The 7,009-nt window shown below is 49.2% G+C and overlaps 1 long non-coding RNA gene across 1 annotated transcript; it reads right to left on the reverse strand.

Moving 5' to 3' along the window:
* Positions 1-2,843: 2,843 nt before the first annotated feature.
* LOC101686702 lies at positions 2,844-4,192 on the reverse strand. Its single transcript, XR_198862.2, has 3 exons — positions 4,127-4,192; positions 3,515-3,682; positions 2,844-3,077 (listed from the first exon to the last, which is right to left on the reverse strand). It is a non-coding gene; the product is annotated as an uncharacterized LOC101686702 (long non-coding RNA).
* Between the last annotated feature and the right edge of the window lie 2,817 nt (positions 4,193-7,009).

A 7,009-nucleotide genomic window follows, 5' to 3' on the forward strand; every position in this document is an offset into this window, starting at 1 on the left:
TAAGCTGGGGCACTCCCCTAATCCTAAGCCAGGCCCATACACATTTGCCTTGGATTTCCCTTCCTCCTTGTGCAGACCCCAAAGATCAGCCTAAGGTAGAAGTCTGTGATCTTACTGGATCTTTTCTGAGCATGTGTCTATCCCTGGGAATGCACAAGGGATTGCACTCCAGATCCCCTGGTATATGTAGGAGTCCTTCAAAGCCCTTAGCGCCCCAAGGGTCTTCCTATTTAGTCCCTTCCTTCCCAGATTTATGGGTCTGTCAGCTCCTTGCCTTGCCTAGCCCCCAAGGTAGTGGCAGGAACTGGCTACGGGTAGTATAATGCCTTCTACAGAGTCCTCATCAAAAGCCATTCCAGCTTAAGGGAGACAAAACAAAGTTCAGCCTCTGTGCTGGTCCCTCAAGGAACTGCGAGGCAAATCAAAGTGCATAACCACAGTTTTTTTGAGAACAAGATCTGCATTGGCCTCTAGCTCCAGCAGAACACAGCAGGGATGCACGCTGCCATCCCCACGGCTGCCACCGAGCTAGAGAATGGAGGATGATAGGTAGGTAAGGAAAAATGCTACACACTTTTTGAAATTTAGCAGCCTGTCTCTTCATTGAGAACTTCCCTAGTTGTAAATTTTTCTTTTTTGAGATTCTCGTGCCCCATAAGAATTGATTTAATTAGTTTTTGCCAGTTTAATTGTTGCTTCTTGGATCAATTCTTGGAGCTTCTTACTCCTCCATTTCTATGCCATCACTCAACCTCTCCCAGGTTAAAAAACTTTTTTTTATTATGGAAAAATTTAAGCAGACACAAAATTGAAGAGGGCCCTAGGAATTCATGGTCTTATAAATGGTCTTAAAAATGGTCAACTCATGGCCATTCTCGTCTCATCTCTGCCACCAACTATTGATCAAAGGCTTAGGGCTGTGCTCAGAGTTATGCACTGTCTTGTTCTTGCCATAGCTCTGTGAAGTAGTTACTAATATCTCCATACCACAGATGAAGAGATTGAAACTGGGGGATTTCATTTTCTCAAGATCACTTCCTGAACTAGGACTGGAACTGGGATCAGAATCTTGGCTCCAACTAATTCCCTAGTTGATTTTTCATGGAAGCCCATTGGATGTTGACAGCACCCCAAGAGGCAGGTGGTGAGGGACATGGCTAATGTTCATTCCAATCCACTTCTTATCTGCTTCTTGGTAGGCGGCACTGTTTGTGCATTTAGGCAGGTTCCTGTGGCAATGAAATATAGGCAGGAGTGACACGTGTCATTATTGGGCTGAAGAATTTAATTGCTGGTCCCTCACCCTCCAGGCTTCTCTTTACTTGCTGCAGGGAACTTCGAAGCCTTGCTCTTAGATGACCATTCCAGGTTATAGACTGAGGATCCTTGGGTACCTGGGGTCCTTGAGGAGTGACTACAATAGGAGAGCACAGGTCTTCACCAACCTTCATTGTACACATAATGTAGACAAGAAATACACCTTTGTTGTGGCAAACTACCAACATCTGGGGCTTGTTTGTCACTACAGCATCACCTCGCCTGTCCTGACTGGTCAAGCCAGGTGCTATCAGCTATCAGCCCATATGGAAACTAAGCCCCAGCAGCTTGCCCAATGTCCAACAACAAATGTAGTTTTAGAAATCGGGAAGGAACCCACATCCCAGATCTCTTGTAGAGACTCTCACCTACTGACTTCTGGTGGCATGTGTAGCTCTCTGAAAGGGGCTGACCGGACATGGAGTCCTCATGACACCCCAGCAGGATCCTTTTTCTCAGAGTACCTCTTTCATGCCATGGGTCCTAGGCCTGAAATCCTACATTTTTAAAACACTGTTTCCATTTGTTGTGGAGATGGGTTGTTAGTGTGTGGATGCAGCCTAATTTAGAGACTTCACCAATCTTTGTGGTTTTAGAAGATGTAGCTTTTCTGGCAACGTTTGGGGGAGAACAGGGAGCACGTGTACGGCCCAATGTTTCTGTGCATGGCTTTAGGGAAGAGGTCCAAGTTCAAGTCCCACTTACTCTCTGTGACCTCGGAGAAGCCAATTAATCCCCAGAAGCCTTGATCTTTCTCAGATGTGAAATGAGGCTGGTGAGAAAGAGGTTGTATTAAATTAGTTAAATTGTATACGACACAGTTCATGACTGAAACAGATAATAAAGTCACGACAGACAGGCACTATTTTCAGGGAAAGACTGGAAGTTTTGGTGTCAGGCTGTTGGTTCTGCAGGTGGCTTAAGAGCAACATCGTGTTTCAGGATGATCTGCTGGAGGTCTTGGATGGTGTAGACTGGGGAGGAGGGCCAGAGAAGGGGGCCAGTTGGAAGGCAGTCGAAATAATGGGAGCGGGAGAAGAGGCAGGTTGAGGACAGTGAGTGATTGGAAAGGACACTCGTGAGACTGTGGGGAAAGGGAGAGCTGGGTAGTTGTGACAATTGCTATGACTCCCCTCAGCATGTACCCAGCCACCTGTACTGACCGATGGGACAGCCCGGGCCCTGCCCTGAGTTCTGCGTATCTATCCGGGGCCTCCAGACCTGCTGCTGGGCTGAGTTGGTGGGGCAGCTCTTTTCAGCGGCCTGAATGCTGACACGTGCAACTTACCAGTCATTACTTTGCACGTTAACCCTGCCTCAGGCCACCTCCTCTCCCTGAGAACCCAGAAAGGAAAACCCCCCAGGACCATCCCAGATGCCAAGGGCAAAAGGAACGTGCAGGGGCAGCCATGCTGGGAGCTGGCTCTTCGCTTTAAAGCGAGGCCACAGGCTTCAGACTCCCTGGCCCTGGGCATAGCCGGAGCCCCCCTCCTGCTTCCCAGGGAATCAAACCCACTTGGTCTCTTTTTCCAAGTCAGCTGAAAAGTTTTTAATCTCTTTGCAAAGTGTCAAGTATCTTCGAGGGCCTCGAAAGGTGATTTTCTAAAAGCAGATCAAACAGCTCTGACATTTGCTGCCAAGCCATTTTAAGTCCTACTACAGGCTTGCCACTGGCCTCGGCGGCTCGACCGGCTGCAGATAAAGGTGGAAGCGGGATCTCTCGTCACAGACGCGAGGAGCCGGCTTGTGGGAGCCCCACCCTGGAGAGAAACAGATTCCGTAGAAGTTAATCTGCTGCTTTGTCTTGGCCAACAATTTATTCTTTCATGAAAGCCAGGCTCTGGCCCCCCCGGTGAATTCTGCACACACATTTTTTTAATTTGCTGGAATTTGCGAAAACACATCAGCGGCCCTGCTGCTTTCGGGTTTTCATGTTTAGCAAAATAATCCCACGGCACAGCCTTCAAAGGGGCTCTCAGCATCCTGTGCTGCCCAGTTCTATTTTGGCTTTCCAAAGAGGGAGCCGATAGGCGTTTGGAGTCCCGTGAGGAGCACGGGACCCTGGGGTCGCCTGTCTGCTGTGCCTCGAGGGGCTGACAGCCAGGACCATCCAGGACGTGCTTGACAACTCAGATCCCTGCCAGGGTCAGGCAGACAAAGGAGAGGGCCATGGGAGCTGGGGGCAGGGCAGACTCACCTTTCCTCTTTAACCTGGGACGTCATCCAACTGAAGGTCCTTGTTGCACAGATGGGGAGACTGAGATCCATCATTTGGAGAGGTCACTCATCTTTCTTCTCTGCCCGGAGCCTCTCTCTTCTGAGACTTAGAATATTAGTCCCCAGGAGACGAGACTTAAGGGGTGACCTGCGTGTTAAGAGAGGGAGACCACAGCATGTTTACAATTCAGAGAAAAGCCTCTCTTCCATGGTAGGATTTCAGACAAAGGGGCAGGGTGGTGGGGTGAGCACTTTCCAGAAGTCTCTCCAACTCTAGGTGATTTTCCATTCTACCTTGTCCTGGGTGATTCCTGGGTTAGGCCTCCTCCTGGCAATATTTGGCATAGGTTCCTGCTCTCCCATAAACCTGCTGGAGGCACAAGCTGGGGCCCAGGAGAAGCTGGGGCTCACACCTGCAGGCCCAGCATGAAACCCCAAGGTGCCTCTGGCTCTGGCTGGCACGGAAGGCAGAGCCCCCCTCCCCGAGTGCTCAGAAAAATAAACCCGGGCCACCAGTATTCTTCCAGGATCCGCTCGGGGGGCTCAGCCAGAGCAGAAGCTGTTCGCTGCGAGGAAGGGGTGGCCTTCTCACCTCTTTGTCCCGCCAGCACGGTCAGCGAGATGTCTCTCCTGCCCCGCGCTCCTGGCTATGTCCTTGTCCTGCCCCCACACCTCCTCATGTGCAGCCTGGCCCTTTGTGATTTCATTTGGCTTTTATTGGCTCAAGCTGGATGTTGGGGAGGAAGCCAGATGTGGGGCCGTGGGAGCACTTGAAAGACCAGGTAATTAGCAGCATCTGCCTCCAACTTCTTATCTTGACAGGCGGACACACAGGGCGGTGACCCGGGAGCTGGGAGGCAGTTGCCTTCTCCACATTAAACGAGGCGGAGGCCAAAGGGGAGCCTTCGTCAGCCTGGAATGCCGCCATCTGTGTGTGCGCGCGTGTGCGCATGTGTGTGGGCACACGTGTGCATGCACATGTGCAAACATGTGAGTGTGAATGTCTTGAGAATCATCCCCGCCGCCCATTGCTCTCTTGCCTCCAGGTCTGGGAAGAGCCGTCTGCCAGTCTTTAAACAGCTGGGGGTGGAATTCGTATTATTTGTAAGTTGGGGAATAATTTACATACGATGAAAGGTATAGATTTTAAGTACACACTTGGATGGATTTTCACCAATGAGCAAAATTCATGTAATCCGCACCCTAACGAAGATGAAGATGTAAAACTTTCTCATTGCCCCAGAAAGTTCTTTATGCTCCTTTCCAGTGAATCCTCCTCCAACCTGCACATGGGCAACCACAGTTGTGATTTCTATCATCACGGATTTAGTTTTTTCCTGCTCTTACATATCATGTAAATGGCATCATGGAATATAAACGTAGACTTAACAGTTTTTTTAGTATCTGGCTTCTTTTGCTCACCATCAAGGTTTTGAAAGTCATCCACGCTGGGGTATGGACCTGTGGCTCATTCTTTTCTAATGCTGAGTATGATTCCAACTGGGTGAGTGTAGCACAATCTGTTTGTTCATTCTCAAGTTGAGAGATATTTGGCCAGTTTCTGGCTTTTGGCTACTATGACCAAAGAAGCATCGTAAGTTGCCATAAATTGAATGGCTTAAAATGACGCAGATCTATTATCTCACAGTTTCTGTGCATCAGGTGTCCAGGCATGGGCTGGGGGGCCCCTCTGTTCAGGATCTCACCAGGCTGAAAGCAAGGTGTCTGCCAGGGCTAGGTCTCCTATGAATCCGGGGGTCCTCTACTGAGTTTATAGAATTGTTGGTGGTTGTAGGACTGAAGTCCTCAGCTCCCAGAGTGCACCTGCTTTCCCTGCCATGTGACCTTGTCCACAATACAGCACTTTGCTTCTTCAAGGCCAACAGGGATATGCCTACTGCTGCTTCAAATCTCTCTGACGTCTTCCATCTCCGGCCTCTTGGCCTTCTTTCAAAGGGCTCACCTGAATAGTCAATCTAGGTTAATCTCCTAGGATATTTTAGGATAATCTCCCCTTTGATTAATTTAAAGTCAGCCGAATAGGGAGGGACACCTGAAAAACACCTTCACCCTTGCCACATCAGGTAACCTAATCACAGGAGTGATATCCCATTGTATTCACCCCCAGGGCATGTATACGAGGGCAATGAGACTCTTGGAGGCCATCTTGGAATTGTGTCTACCACAGGAAACTAGGAACATTCTGGAGTTTTTTTTGTTACTCAAGTGTGCGTCTTTAAAAGATGAGGGCATTTTCTATTGATCTAAAATAACAATATCCTGCTTAATGAAGTAAATCATTATTTCTAAGTATCACCTGATACCTGGTCCATATTTAGTGAGGAAATCCATTGTCTTAGCCATGTGTTGTAGCAGAAGATCATACAAGCAGAAGATCATCCAGGACCTTAAAGGGTGTGGGGGCACCTGTCCCTTGGCTTGCCTTCCATCTAGCACAGTGACCTTTGTCATGGCTGGCTGATGGGGGTGGCTCACTCATCTGGCGGATGATTCTTAGGGTTCTTCCTTTTGTCACCATTCAGCTTGTTTCTTAATTCCTTTTCCATCCTGTGAACTGGAAGTCCAGTCTGCACTTTCATGGATCCTGTAAACATCTTCTGGTTGGACCAGGCCCATGGGATAGCTGAGAGCCTCAAATGGTATCTCTAGGCAGACATAAGATTGCTGGTCATCCCACTGTTTCTTTTTTTTTTTTCCCGCACTATTTCTCATGCAAGACTGACTCTGGGGTTGGGGTGGGGAAACCTCACCCCTCTGGTTCCATTTTTTTTTTTTTTTTTTTTTTTTTTGTTCCTGGGCTTGAGGGAAGTCTGTAGGGTCTTATTTTGTACATTCTGAAATGTCCAGTTATGCATTGACAATTCACCTAATGGTTTTAACTTGTCAACTGATAATCCTTACCTCAATCTGTGACGACATTAGGGGCTAAGGGTGGACTTTGGACCCAGCACTTGCACTCTGCAAAGCTAGGGTTCGGTTTGAAATCAGCGAGGTCCCCATGGAGGTCCCCATCTCATGTACACCTTTGTGGGGACTTGGGGCAGAGGTGGCCTGAGATGGGAGGGGTCGGGAGACCCTGTCCTGTGGCAGCCTGCACGCAAGTCAGGCTCAAGCCTCGCTTCACTGAAAACGCCAGGAGGCCAGACAGTGTCACTGCTGAGTCCCAGGTCCTGGGGCATGCAGGGGAGCTCCCAAAGGGTTCTGGACAAATGAATGCATGAATGCATGGTAAGTGCATGATTGAATGTTCATCTAGCCCAAACACGGGGCTCCTGAACTTCCTGAAATCTGTACCTGGCTTTGGTTCTCCAGTCATTTCTCAGAGCAGAGGCCATTCAGAAGGCCCGGCCATGCACCAGGAGACCTCTTAATGGGACTCCAATTGGTACTTCCTCCCACAGGGAATCCAACTTGATGGGCTGACGCCCCTCTTCCACCCACCGTCCCAGCGAGC

Source organism: Mustela putorius, unplaced genomic scaffold (assembly GCF_011764305.1).
Source record: "Mustela putorius furo isolate JIRA1106 unplaced genomic scaffold, ASM1176430v1.1 tig00000174_pilon_pilon_pilon, whole genome shotgun sequence".
Classification (NCBI taxonomy): domain Eukaryota; kingdom Metazoa; phylum Chordata; class Mammalia; order Carnivora; family Mustelidae; genus Mustela; species Mustela putorius.